The sequence below is a fragment of the Maylandia zebra genome, linkage group LG7 (genome assembly GCF_041146795.1).
Source record: "Maylandia zebra isolate NMK-2024a linkage group LG7, Mzebra_GT3a, whole genome shotgun sequence".
NCBI lineage: Eukaryota > Metazoa > Chordata > Actinopteri > Cichliformes > Cichlidae > Maylandia > Maylandia zebra.
This window is the reverse complement of record NC_135173.1, coordinates 56461134-56476217: the sequence shown is the minus strand read 5'-3', so window position 1 is coordinate 56476217 and position 15084 is coordinate 56461134. Positions and strand designations below refer to the sequence as shown.

General features: G+C 40.5%; 2 long non-coding RNA genes across 2 annotated transcripts; both read right to left on the bottom strand.

The window, feature by feature from the left end:
• Nucleotides 1–620: 620 nt before the first annotated feature.
• Nucleotides 621–7155, bottom strand: LOC143419549 (uncharacterized). Its single transcript, XR_013099552.1, has 2 exons — nucleotides 6472–7155; nucleotides 621–3554 (listed from the first exon to the last, which is right to left on the bottom strand). It is a non-coding gene; the product is annotated as an uncharacterized LOC143419549 (long non-coding RNA).
• A 586-nt stretch (nucleotides 7156–7741) lies between these two features.
• Nucleotides 7742–11731, bottom strand: LOC143419548 (uncharacterized). The gene is made up of 3 exons (XR_013099551.1): nucleotides 11521–11731; nucleotides 8736–8828; nucleotides 7742–8597 (listed from the first exon to the last, which is right to left on the bottom strand). It is a non-coding gene; the product is annotated as an uncharacterized LOC143419548 (long non-coding RNA).
• Between the last annotated feature and the right edge of the window lie 3353 nt (nucleotides 11732–15084).

The following is a 15084-nucleotide window of genomic DNA, read 5'->3' as shown; positions in this document are numbered from 1 at the left end:
AGGTGACCCAGGTGATTGATATATGCATTTTTTTCTTCTCTGCCCGTTCTGTTGGTTTTTGTCTTTTGCCCTTCTCCCGTCCCTCTTCTCAGCTGTTTCTCTTTCCCTCTTTCTTTCTCCCCTTCTTTCCCCCAGTCAAGTCTGTCCCGTATTCAGTAAGTGAAAATAAAAGAAACAATAAAAGGTGAATCAAATGGACCATTACGGCAAGGCTGGGATGGTCAATTTGGTAAAGTAAATCCGTTGGGCATCTTTCTTTGCCTTTAGACAACAATTCTGATGGCAAAAGAGCCAAACGGGACAGGCAAAGAATAAATAAATAAATAAAAAAATAAAAAAAATAAAAAAAATATGAAGCTTTTGCAAAACTCTATCTAGTCCTGTGAAAGACCAAGTACACCCATACTGATTCTGTAGGAATTAGGATGGTAAGTAGCAGCCAGGTGCGGATCATCTGATTTTCTTCATTAATTAGCCGTCAATAAATGTCAGCGCCTCAATAAAAGCAGCACAATTCAGGTGTATGTTAACACAATGCCACAGTCTTTCCAGGAATGGATGTCTGTTGGGGGAAAACTCTGTAAAAGACCCAGGAGAAATAAAGACACAATGAGACAAAGTTACTTTCTTTATCAAACGTGTACACGGGTGAGCTGCGAAGAACAACTCACACCATGCACAGTGGCTTGGTAATTTTTATAGGCACAGAGCACAGAGACAGTGAGAACAGGATAACAAATAATAAACAGATAAAATAAAACAACTCCATATATGGTGCTAGTCTCGTCAGCAGAGAGCTAGGGAAGATAAAACAATCTAAAACAATATGTCCCAGAAACAAGATGTGTTTGCTGGGAAAGTCTAAAAAGATAATTCTAAACTAATCTAACCATAGGGAGAGGGCAGACAAAAGGCATCTTTGTACATTTAAAAGAAGGTAAAGAAACATAGAATCATTTTTCCTGTAACATTCCCTCCTGTTTTAACTTATTTTAAATGTATACAACAATTGTCTGTGAAGGTTATTTATTAAGTATCTTAAGCAATTTTTTAATTTTCAAAATGTCAGCATAGCAGAAATGGAAGTCATTTGGTCTAAAGATTAAAACAAAATAAAATAATAAAAAGAAAAAGAAAAACATAGTAAATGAAAATCATAGTAAATGAAATAACAAGTGGAATAAACAAGAAAAAATAATAAAACTAAAACTACAAAAAATAAAAGATAAAAACCTTATATTTTAAAACGAAAACTACAAAAAATAAAAGGGTGAAAACTAAAATGAAAACTTTGTATTTAAAAATGATGAAAACTTCATATGTAAAATGAAAACCTCAAAAAATACAGGATGAGAACTTCAAAAAATAAAAGGGTGAAAACCTTATATTGTACCTGCATAAACTACTAATGTGTTAATCAGTGCATGATCACTTGAAAAAGGCAGAAGTCATTTTTAATCACCACGTCATTCATTAGCAGTTATTACAAGTTCTCCTCTAACAGAATTGCAACGGGATGCTGTTCTTCTTTAGGCACGGCAACATAAGCAGTCATTGTAGTTGTTATCATCTTTGAAATCATTACTCTTAGACATGGCGGTGTAGCTGCTCCAGATGTGTGGTCAGTGACATATTTTTGCAGAATGGACAAATTCTGCAAAGTTTCATAAATGTCTCCTCCAGTTTCGTATCCATCAGGGATAAAAGTGCAACATGTTTCCCCGATCAGCTTGCAAACTCCTCCTTGTGATGCTGTTAGCAGGTCTAGTGTCAGTCTGCTCTGCAGCACCATCGTTCTGATGGCCTGCTGTTCTCCTGCTAAGGCGGTTCCAGGGTCTTAGTCAAGTTGATGTGTCGTAGCAGAGCATATCGGTTGATTTCCACATGATCCCGCACCTCGGCAACTCCAATGCCGGGGATCAAGCTCTGTAAGAATTTCACTCCTCCTCAGATGCGAAACTCTGGTTCCTTTACTGCTTGGTGCCGTCCGTGCACATCCTGTCTGGTAATGAGTCTTTGTTTGTAGTATCATTCGGTAGCTGTAGTTGGAGCGACAGTTGAGGCTCATCAGTGTCGCATTACTGGCACAGGTTTCGTTGAGTGAACAGTCCATACACTTCCTCTCGTTCCTTGGTGGGCAGAAAGTGTATATGTATTTGCATAGCAGTCAGTTTTATTATTCAAGTAAGCTGTAGTGTTCATAAACTGCCACCAGAAATTAGTGGCATAGCCATGGGGAAACTTGGTGTACTTTCCTTTGTCATACAGTGTCTGCCTTTTCTCCATATAACGTGACTTGTTGTCCCTCACGGAAGCAAAGGTGAGGAGCCCGGCCATGGTCAGGGCCGCTGCAGTTGTTAAGAGCCACCACCTCATGACGACGGGACACACCCTCCTGTCGCGAGTAGACCCCCCGGCCAGGAAAGCTGACCCCTCCACCGGGCGAGATCACAACAAGTGGGCGAGCCTGCCGTCAGCTGTGTTTAGATGGCTTCACTTACTGGCTCTGATGGATGCAAGATGGTCGTTCCGCTATTTTGCAAGCTCCAGTTTTTCCTTTGGAGCACTTTGATCAGAACCCAGTCACCGGGCTGTGATCTGCAAGACACTTGATAGACATCATTACATTCTTCGTCATTTACAATCATCTCTTTATTTTCCTACAACTTAGACATACATTTTGCTACTGAAATTGTATCTGCCTTTTTCACTGGGTAGATTTCTGGCCACTTTGAGAATACATCTATAACCACTAGGGTGTATTTTTACCCTTGGCATTCATTTAGCTCAATAAAGTCCATATGGATTGTGTGGTCTCAGGTTTCCCTGAGCATTACATTTTTGACACGTCATGCATGTTCTGACAAATTGTTTTGCTGAGGTTTCAAAATTTACAGTGTAGAATTTACAGTGTAGAAATGAGAGTATTGTGTAGAATTTACAGTGTAGAAATGAGAGTTGACAATACTGGTCAGTCCCCCCGTTGACAAATGCGTACAGCCATGAGTCACTAATGCCGCCATTTTGTGGAGGAATTTTGGCAACACTGGCTTGCCATAACACATCATTAAGTCGTTTGTCAGAACTGCACCGTGTTTTAGCCATTTTGCCTGCTCTGCTGTGCTTGCTGCTTTTTGTTCATTTTTCAACACATCCAGTGGAATCTGATGTGTGTTTACTGCCATCAATGTGATGTTTGCCTGTTGTGCCGCCTATTTTGCTGCTCTGTCAGCAAAATTGTTGCCTGTAGTAATGAAAGAGTCAGTAGGCGTTGTAAGAGGTTGGCATGCTGGTTTGCCAGTTGGTGTAATCATTCCTCTGGTTTTCCAGATTTTTTGCAAAATGATGCACAGCAGAGAAAACATACTGGCTGTCTATATAAATGGTTATTTGTTTATCTTTGTGTATTTCACATGCGCAACAATCTCGTGTGAAGTGACCTTCCTCTCCACGGTTCTAGCAGGCGTTGTCTCTATGTTATCTGCTGTTTCTGCGTGGCTGTCTGCGGCCTTGGTGTTTGTGACTTTGCTCGCCTCTCTGTTCCTGATAGCCACCTGCGAATTAGTGTTTTAGTCTGTTGTCAACAGTCAGCCTTATTTTTAAGTTACAGAATGCTTCTCCCTTTTTTTGTTTTTTGTTTTTTTTGTTTGGGAGAATAGATGCAACTCTACATTTTCACTTAAGGCAGTTTTAGATAATTTCTAGTTCTTCAAACAATGCATGGATCTCACACATTTCAAACTTTCAAGTTAGGGTTGTTCCCCATTTATACAAATATATATATTTAACTTTGCATTGCTCACAGCTCATAGCTCACAGCTCTAAACCTAGGCATTTTTCAATCATATGCCTAATCACTATGTGTCACTGTGATTCTCAAGTATTGTCACAAGTTCGTTTAAATTCGTTTCCAAAACCAACAAAATAATCAAACAAAAACAAAAAACATAAATGTGTCAGGACACAAAAGAAAAAAGAAAAATGCTGCCACCCGAACAAGGCAGAAGTCTACATATGTTGGCTTGTAATAGCATGCAGCTTGTAACATGGTAGACTAATGTGCCTGTGTTACTTCAGCTCCATATTATTGTGTGAAGTTGCACTGGGTTGGGAGTGGTTTTGTGTGTGTCACATTTTTGGTGAGCCAATGGCTGGAATGGGGTTGGACTAATTAGAGGCAGGTGTACTTGATTGCACTGATACACTGGTCTACATATAGCCCACACTACAAACACTGCTGTGTTGTTTTGTCTCTCTGTGCAGTCCAGGGCCTATTATATGCCACAGCCTAAAGGCAGCAGAGTTCCAGAGGCTTGAGTGACCACTGACTATATGCTTGCAGGGTGGTGGGTCTCCAAGGACAACTTCTAACCCTGTTAAAGGCAACATGTGGGGTGCAACTTGGCCGTGTGGCATAGCTGGCTCTGGCCTTGGGACTGTGTGTTTTTATACAATTCTTAAGTGGGACACTGGACTGTTTTATCTTTTATCTCTTGATATATTTTTCGTCAATAAATTATCTTTTAGAATTTTATTGACTGTCATCTTTTTGCCCACGACTGAGACGGTTGGTCAGACCTAGAGTCTTTCTTTGGGTGTGTTACAGCAGCTTCTGCTCTAAAAGAAACAAATAAATAAAAAGAAAAGAAAATGTGGAACATGCTCATCAGCTTAGCAGTGTCTACATATTTAATTCAGCTTCTCAATCCTGTAGTTTTAGCTGTTGTCTACAGGGTTTTGCTTATTGGTTGTTATTATAGGTGTGCTCTATATCTCAGCAATGTGTCATTCTAGGATGATAGGTTTCAAGCTGGTCAAGTGCCTCTATGCACTTCATTAGTTTAGTTATTCTCCGTATTGTCTTCATCTCACATGTCATTACACTGAGTTTCAGCAAACCTTAAGCTTGATGCAGACTACTGTTTAACAATTATCCACCTCACATCATAACCGATTAAGGTGCCTCTTCATATTAATATTGTCATTGTTAATATTATCCTCTTTGTCTTATATAACAGCAATAGCATATTATAATATTTTATCAGTGTGTACCACTATACTACTCCTGAGCCAATTTGTTAGTTAGGATCATCTTATTCAGCAAACAGATAATTTAGAATTCATCCAATCTACGGTCACATTTGTTCTCTCTGTTGCATGGCGGACCAGGCAGTTCTATTATAATATATTATTTATATTTTATTTTGTATCCATCAAGGGCTTCAGATGACCTGCAGAATCATCCTTTTCCCAAGGTGGAGACAGTTACCTTTTCACACACTGTCCTTGGCTGAACAGTGACACAGCCTTAATATACCTTATTTATTTTATTAAAATATTTTCGTGTGAATTATTTGCTTTATATTCATTTTATACATGCTGGGCATGGTCATCATGCCAACTGTGTTTCATTGTTAATATCACTTTACAGGTTGTTATCCTTGCTATTATTAATTTCAAATACTCTAAAGATAATTTCTACTGTAACTTTCCCTTTGTTCATCTTTATTTCGTACTTTTTATATTTATATCTACTCAGTGGGGTCTGTTTTCAACCCTTTTAAACTACTACAAAACTACTGCGATCTCTAGTTTTCACTTAATAAGGGATTATTATGTTCTTCCTGATATGGGTGTTGCTGCAGATGCGGCTGCAGGAATGAGTGATGGTTTACTAAAAGGGTTGTGGGAACTGCACAGTGTCTCGTCTTCTGGTTTTACTAAACTGGCAGTTGAGTTCTGTTCTTCTGACTGTTTATATTTTGTTTTCTTAAATCTCTCAGTTTACAGACACTGTTTTTGTCCGGCGTCTGGACTTTTCTTTTCTCACCACTGCTCGTCAGCAGGAATGAGTTTTAATTTCACTTGCTTGATTACCCATCTTATTTATGTATTTACTTATTTTTGTTTATTAAGTAATATATACACGATACAGCTGCTATCACCTTCGCTGGTATTAGAGACGAGAGTGGTTGCTCACACGCCCTTCTACTTTCGGACTATTTCCAAAAGCGGTGTGAACTTTACGAGACGGAACTCGACCGTTCTCTCAACTCACCAGCACGTCAGTGAATAGCAGTAAAAGAAAAACACAGTAGGAGCAGCTCAGTCTCTTATTGGACCGTGAAAATTCAGCTTGCTCCGTTAATTAAAACAATACACACACACATACATTCACATTCACACTTATTCGCGCGATCGGAACCCTTATCATAAGGGGAGCTGCCAGTCTTTCTGTAGACGAGCTACTTATTCCCTTGACCCAGCTGGGGGAGCTACCCAGAGCTCCAAACCTAACCCACAAGAGTGGGGAGCTTCCAGTCGACGAGCTCCAAGCTACCAGCCGACGAGCTACTTTAAACCCACAGAAGTGGGGAGCTTCCAGTCGCGACGAGCTACTTTCGCTATTTTAAATTCCCTGAATTTAAAATACGCTTTTACGCAAGATTGTGTCAGTGTGTCTGTATCTACCTGGTCAGTGTCGCCGGGTCTGGTCCACCTCGATCGGGCCCCACCACCGTGGGTCGCTTTCTAGAACGTTGGCCAAGACTCGAATTTAACGCCCTTGGTCTTTGACCACACACCTAGTGTGTGGGCTGTCGACAGACGAACAACGTGGACTGGTCACGGAGATGGGACACGATGGAGGCGCTCCGGCTCCGAAGGACCAAGAAATGTTGGGGGAAAACTCTGTAAAAGACCCAGGAGAAATAAAGACACAATGAGACAAAGTTACTTTCTTTATCAAACGTGTACACGGGTGAGCTGCGAAGAACAACTCACACCATGCACAGTGGCTTGGTAATTTTTATAGGCACAGAGCACAGAGACAGTGAGAACAGGATAACAAATAATAAACAGATAAAATAAAACAACTCCATATATGGCGCTAGTCTCGTCAGCAGAGAGCTAGGGAAGATAAAACAATCTAAAACAATATGTCCCAGAAACAAGATGTGTTTGCTGGGAAAGTCTAAAAAGATAATTCTAAACTAATCTAACCATAGGGAGAGGGCAGACAAAAGGCATCTTTGTACATTTAAAAGAAGGTAAAGAAACATAGAATCATTTTTCCTGTAACAATGTCCCAGCAAACTGACCCCAATGGTAGACCATGCAATGCTGAGAGAGACTGCAAAGAACCCAAGAGCGATATCTCAGACTCTGTCAGTCTGTTACATATTAAATGTCATGACAATGCAAATGGAAAAAGACTAAACAAGTATGGCTTGTTTCATGTATGGCTTGTTTCCCAGGAGGAAACAGCCCAGGTTTGCAAAGAATTTGAATTCTAAAGGTTTGAATCAGAATAAACCACAGCACTTCAGTTTTGACTCAGGAGACAGACAACCTCTCTACTTTAAGTAGGGCTGTCAATGTTAACATGTTAGATTTATGCAATAAAAATTTGTGGAGTGCAGAATGGACAAACTTTGGACAAACTGCCCGAAATGCATTGACAGAGACATTTCAGGGATTTTGAGATGGGTTAATTGCGTTAAACAGACCTCAACTCATTATATATGTTGCAGTGAAACCATAAGAGAGGTGTGCATTAAAGAAAATGTCCACAAACCTCAATGAACTGAAGGAATCTTTTAAAAAAGAGCAAACAACCATATGAGAGTCACACAGAAAACCATTACTTAAAGTTATTGCTGCGCAAGAAGAAACAAGAAAAAAAAAAAAATAAAAAAAAAAATAAAGTAAATTGAATAAATCAAACACAATTTTATTCAGTTAACCCAACTTTAATAACACTTGGTGTAAAATGTGCTGAAGCAAACTTTGAGCTGTTCAAAATTCTAGATCAATGCCTTTTTCCTAAACAAAAATATCTTCACATATATGCAAGTGCATATTAAGTACAGGAAGACATAATGCAGAATGTTAAAATCAAGTTATTAAAACTGGAAAGTGTTGTGATTCCAACATTTTTAACATTAACATGACTTAATTTAAACTTGCTTCGGGTACAATGGAAAACTCACAATACAGTCCTATAAACAACAAGTAGAAATGACTTTAGTGGCATTTTTGTCCATATTTAAAAAACCTTTTTTTTCCCCCAAAACTTAAAATGAAGTCCAAACTTAGGAGCAGTCTTGTTCAATGTAGCTGGATGGTGGTAAAAGTTCAACATGAACAAAGCATGCCAAAAAGTATGAGGCCTTGCAGAAGTTCTTGCGGAATTCAAACTGAACAGTTTATAAAGTGCAAGGAGATGGGTTTGAGAATCTTGTAACCAGTTCAGTGTCCTCTATAGTTCAGTGCAGGCTGTTTCACTCAAGCAGTTTGTTTTTCAGAACTTGCACATTCATGGATAGGTTGTTCCCATCCAACTCCATCAGCACCTTCTGAAGAAATTCAAATATGTATTTCAGGTGCTTTGGGTACCTCAGATTTAGACTGTAGATTAGTCCAAGCAGGAGGGCACACCCCGTTGCCACATCACTAAGAGCTTTCAGCACAGTGTATCCTTCTATGATGACACCAATGTCCTCAGGTGTATCTTCAGAGTCTGCTCCTTCATGTCTGACAACGCAGACTCCTAAAGTCAGCTGCTCCGTTTCTCTTCTTGCACTAAGATCCACATCCTTAAAATGAAAACAAGGGGGGGGGGGGAAGTTACTTGCATATAGATACATATGAACAAATGAGCCCACCTTCAATTTACTATCCCAAATTAAAAACAAACAAACAAACAAACTGATCTTTCCCCTTTTCTAACTTACCAAGAATTCCTTGAACAGGTCATCTGGCTTTTTATTTAAGTAGACACAGATAGTTTTTAGGACGCATTCCCGTCGAACATCAATGCTGATATTCTGGTGGAGATAAGAACTCAATGTGAGACAAGATTTTGGTTCTTTTCCACCTCTTCCCAAACCAAAGTCAAAAATATTAACAGATGAGTGATTAGCGATGAGTAATTAAACAATGTTTGACAACTCACATTAGTGACATTCAGTGAGGTTAATGATTGGTTAGGCACTGACTCTTCTGAGTCAGATCAACAAATATATGAACACAAAACTAGAAGCTTTTCAATTTTGACAATACATGAAAGCTTTCACTTTTGCTTTAATCAATTCTAGACTGTTCAACAATATAATTATTAATTGTACCCCTAAAAATGTTAAAATGAAATAGAAGATTAGAACTCGGCAATATGGATTCAAAATCCTATCACAATATTTTCTGGTATTTATTACGATAACAAGAGTTACAATAAAAGATAACAGTAACCACAATCACATCTGAGCCACTTTTGTTGCATCTACTGACAGACAGAACTAGCTGACCAACATAAAATGAAGGGGGGAACACACAAATTGTCACTTTGATAATCAATGGAACTGATACAAGGAGTTAAATGCATTACATATAGCTGTATTACACATAATGCTGCATTTTAATGACACAAGATAAATGCATGTCTTACACTTTAATCACTGATATTAACACTAAACCAGATATCAACACGGGGTAGAATTCCTTCAAACAATGTAGCAACTTATTTGATGCATGTTTCTAAAATACACTATACATATACAGTGGGGCAAAAAAGTATTTAGTCAGCCACCGATTGTGCAAGTTCCCCCACTTAAAATGATGACAGAGGTCAGTAATTTGCACCAGAGGTACACTTCAACTGTGAGAGACAGAATGTGAAAAAAAAATCCATGAATTCACATGGTAGGATTTGTAAAGAATTTATTCGTAAATCAGGGTGGAAAATAAGTATTTGGTCACCTCAAACAAGGAAAATCTCTGGCTCTCACAGACCTGTAACGTCTTTTGTAAGAAGCTTTTCTGTCCCCCACTCGTTACCTGTATGAATGGCACCTGTTTGAACTCATCATCTGTATAAAAGACACCTGTCCACAGCCTCAAACAGTCAGACTCCAAACTCCGCCATGGCCAAGACCAAAGAGCTTTGGAAGGACACCAGGAAAAGTATTGTAGACCTGCACCAGACTGGGAAGAGTGAATCTACAACAGGCAAGCAGCTTGGTGTGAAAAAATCAACTGTGGGAGCAATCATCAGAAAATGGAAGACATACAAGACCACTGATAATCTCCCTCGATCTGGGGCTCCACGCAAGATCTCATCCCGTGGGGTCAAAATGATCATGAGAACGGTGAGCAAAGATCCCAGAACCACACGGGGGGACCTGGTGAATGACCTGCAGAGAGCTGGGACCAAAGTAACAAAGGTCACCATCAGTAACACACTACAACGGCAGGGAATCAAATCCCGCAGTGCCAGACGTGTTCCGCTGCTGAAGCCAGTGCATGTCCAGGCCCGTCTGAAGTTTGCCAGAGAGCACATGGATGATACAGCAGAGGATTGGGAGAATGTCATGTGGTCAGATGAAACCAAAGTAGAACTTTTTGGTATAAACTCAACTCGTCGTGTTTGGAGGAAGAAGAATACTGAGTTGCATCCCAAGAACACCATACCTACTGTGAAGCATGGGGGTGGAAACATCATGCTATGGGGCTGTTTTTCTGCCAAGGGGACAGGACGACTGATCCGTGTTAAGGACAGAATGAATGGGGCCATGTATCGTGAGATTTGGAGCCAAAACCTCCTTCCATCAGTGAGAACTTTGAAGATGAAACGAGGCTGGGTCTTCCAACATGACAATGATCCAAAACACACCGCCCGGGCAACAAAGGAGTGGCTCCGTAAGAAGCATTTGAAAGTCCTGGAGTGGCCTAGCCAGTCTCCAGACCTTAACCCCATAGAAAATCTGTGGCGGGAGTTGAAAGTCCGTGTTGCTCGGCGACAGCCCCAAAACATCACTGCTCTCGAGAAGATCTGCATGGAGGAATGGGCCAAAATACCAGCTACTGTGTGTGCAAACCTGGTAAAGACCTATAGTAAACGTTTGACCTCTGTTATTGCCAACAAAGGTTATGTTACAAAGTATTGAGTTGTATTTTTGTTATTGACCAAATACTTATTTTCCACCCTGATTTACGAATAAATTCTTTACAAATCCTACCATGTGGATTCATGGATTTTTTTTTCACATTCTGTCTCTCACAGTTGAAGTGTACCTCTGGTGCAAATTACTGACCTCTGTCATCATTTTAGGTGGGGGAACTTGCACAATCGGTGGCTGACTAAATACTTTTTTGCCCCACTGTATTTCATTCTTCAAACGGATAGGATCGCTGGCGCTCCTGGTGCTCATTACTGACACCAGGGAGCATGCGCGGTAGATGTTGGGAGTAATTTTAAAGCTGCAGTTCTTAGTAGGCAAGTTGCAGCTTAACATGAATCGTAAAACATTTTGGGAAATTACACCGAAGTGGGCCCAATAATATTTGTTAAATGCCTGACTAATAACACCTGTGAGAGGCATACAAGCTAGAATGCTAAAAATTTTTTTTACCAGACATCATTTGTTTTAAAATAAAACATACAGAAGTACTCCCGAAAATGTCGGATGTTTATCATTTAGTACACATTAACCAAATATGTCATCCTTAAATGGTTGTACTTACCAAATAATCCTCAAATGGCAATGGATTTTATCCAGGCTTCTGAGCATGATGCAAGTTTCGGTTGAAAATGGCGGTTGTTCAAACTTCCACACTGCACATGTGCAAACTGAGAAGTACGGAGAGCCTGTTAGGACAATCCTCTTCAAATTAAAGTGCTGTTCATTTTAAATGAACTTTTTACGTTGGATTTAATGTACTGCATTTTGTTGTATTGAAATATTGTGTTTGTAGCTGACGCTGAAATGTTTGTGTGGGTTGTCATGACAACACCAAAGTGAATCTGAGATCGTTATTGTTTTCTATTTGTTTTCTTTATTTGCTTCTCATGCTTGTGTACATTTGCAGTAGGAAAGGTAATCTATGAATCCAGTGATATATCCTGCTTATAAGAAATGTTTCTGTTAAAATATTATTGTGAAGTAGTCACTTCCTGTGAGTTGCGGGAACCGGAAGTTGTGCGCGGGAGAGACAAGACAGAACGTTAACACGGCGGACTTTTCGGAATATACAACTTTTCTACTGCTGGTTTTACAAGGCGTACACGGTAAAAATTCATTATGCTGTTATTTGTTTAACACTTGTGCACCTTGTGAAAGGAAATAAGTGGCTGAGATGAATATCATATGTGCTATTGATATTATTTTACTTGTTTCTAGTTTTCACGGTGCTCCATGATTGTGAGAGGAATAAAAGAATTGTGGACATCAGTACGGAGCGTGGATTCTTTCGACCAGAGTAGAAACAGTGAAAACGTGTCCCAATCCATCTGGAGGCTTCGGTGTGCAAAGCTCTTCTCATCCTGCAGCAAGCTACAGGTCTCGGTTTGCAACGCGCTTCGCCTCCTGCAGCAAGCTACAGGCTTCGGTGTGCAAAGCTCTTCTCATCCTGCAGCAAGCTACAGGTCTCGGATGCTTCTCATCCTGCAGCGAGCTACAGGCTTCAGTGGACACGTTGCTTTGCATTTTGTGACAACCAATCGGGAGCTGCAGATTCAGCGGACACTCCAAGAAGCGGTTTCAGGCTAAAGCGTGAGTCCTCAGGCCATATTGCGCAGTTATTATGCCTCGTGAGTTGATGGATAGAACATGAGCTACAAATTTGCTGTAATGGACAAGGAATTAATAGTGTTCAAATTTCGGACTGTGTAAAAAAAAACAAAAAACGGACAATCTGTTGAAGTTCTGGAAATTATTGTTGTTTTCTTACCTGTTTGCAAGCTTCATGAAGGCTGAAACTGAAAATGTATTTGCTGTCATACGTAAGAATCTAAGCTAAGGTTCCTTTGTGTTAATTTTAATAATTCTCTGCCTATTACATCCATTCTTGTAATTACCTTAGTTATCTTGTCCTCTTCATAAGATACCCCCTTTAAAGTCTGAAAATGTCTAAAGATGGTCATAGTCACCCTGATGTTATGTCAGAAGTACAAGATGCAGGGGATTTGGAAGAGGAAAAAAGTGTAGTGTCTGAGAAATCTGAGACAAAAACAAGAAAATCCTCTCGTGAAAGGCGATTAACGCCAAAAATGCAGGAACTGAAAGATCAAGAGTTAACTCAAAAGGAGAAGATGTTCAAAGCAACATACGAGAAATGGAAAAGCAACGTAAGAGACATTCGCACAAAGTTAAAGCAAGTATGCTCTGAGAGTGACATGTATGATATGATGGATGAGGCTGAGAAGCTAGAGTCTGAATTAAAGGAACAGTATGACAGAATTCGACTCCAAACCTCACCAAGTCAAGAATTTCGAAGAAAGATCGATGCATGCTCAGCCGTGACGGCCGACTTGCTGCAGCTGATGAGAGTACGTCTGACTGAAGATGAAGGTGAGTTTGACACGGTGGCGGAAAGATCAAGGTTACGCATGCTACTTGATAATGAATATGCTAGGTCCATATATGGATCCACAGCCTCCAGAGTTACTGCACCCAGCTGTCACAATTCTAACCATCTCTCAGAGTCACCTAGCATTTCAGCTATGAGAGCGGAAGTGGCTGCTCAGCTGGCTGCAAAGAAAGCCGAAATTGATATGGAAGCTGCCATCGAAGCTCAACGTCAGCAGTTGAGAAAACTTGAAAATCAGAGGGACATTGATGTAATTCAGGCAAAGCTAAATGTCTACACTGAAGAAGAGGGAAGGGATGGGACACGCAGTCCTCCATTCAGCAAAGTGAGTGATGCACACCCCTTCGCTCACCACATCCCAGATCAAGAACGGCAGGTTGTGCAAAACGAGACATCATTGGTCCAATCGCTACAAGAGTCATTAGCTCTTACTCGCTTGCCAACTCCAGAACCTTCTGTATTCTCGGGCGATCCTCTGAAGTTTACAGAATGGAGCATAAGCTTCAAAGCCCTCATAGAGAGACGATGCTCTGACCCTGCAGACAGGCTATTCTACCTGCAAAAGTACATAGCAGGTGAGGCAAAATCCTCTCTTGAAGGCAGCTTCTACAGAAAAGATGAAGAAGCCTATCAACAAGCATGGGATAGGTTAAATGCTAGATATGGCCATTCCTTTGTAGTGCAGCGGGCTTTCAGAGATAAGCTAAATGGGTGGCCGAAGATTGGTGGAAAGGAATATCTCAAGTTAAGAGAGTTCAGTGATTTCCTCCAAACATGTAGTAATGCCATGCCTCACGTAAAGGGCTTACAGGTTCTTAACGACTGTGAGGAGAATCAGAAAATACTAGTCAAGCTTCCTGATTGGGTGACAACTAGATGGAACCGTTATGTCACAGAGCAGCTAGATCGGGGCAACGACTATCCAAGCTTTCATGAGTTTGCTTCCTTTATCTCTAAGGAGTCACGCATCGCATGCAATCCAGTGTCATCCTTACATGCCTTAAGGCACTCTGCAGAGGCACCAGCAAGAGAGATGAAGCGTTCAAAAGCAAACACGTTTGCCACAAATGTGAAACCCCCAATTCCATCAAGCTCCACCGCCAAATCTGACCCTGGTGAAATCAAGTTGGGAGATGCAGGGAAACCAAAGAAATGGACCACACCAACACAAAATTCCAATAATGGCCATTGTATTTGCTGTAGTGAGAACCATTCCATACATAAATGCAAGAGGCTTATGGACATGTCTGTAGAGGATAAGAAAAAATGCATACTTGAAAATAAGTTGTGTTTTGCATGTCTAAGAAGGGGTCACAATTCCAAAGACTGTAGGAACAGGGCCATGTGTGGCATATGCAGAAAGAGTCACCCAACGCCATTGCATGAAGATCGTTCTACAGCAGCATCAACACAAGGCGCAGTTGAAGAAAGTACGTTGTCATTATCATGTTGTGTGAGTGGAGGTGAAGGTGGGAGTACATCAATGATAGTCCCAGTGTGGATCTCAACACTTAGTGCTCCGGACACTGAAACCCTAGTGTATGCACTATTGGACACTCAAAGCAGTCACACATTTGTTGATCAGGAGGTGTGCGAAAAGCTACAAGCAACAATGGAACCAGTGAAACTTAAACTTTCCACCATGATGGGGAGAGACTCAGTCGTGAAGAGTCAAAGAGTATGCAAGCTCAAAGTTAGAGGATTTTCCTCTAATGTTTC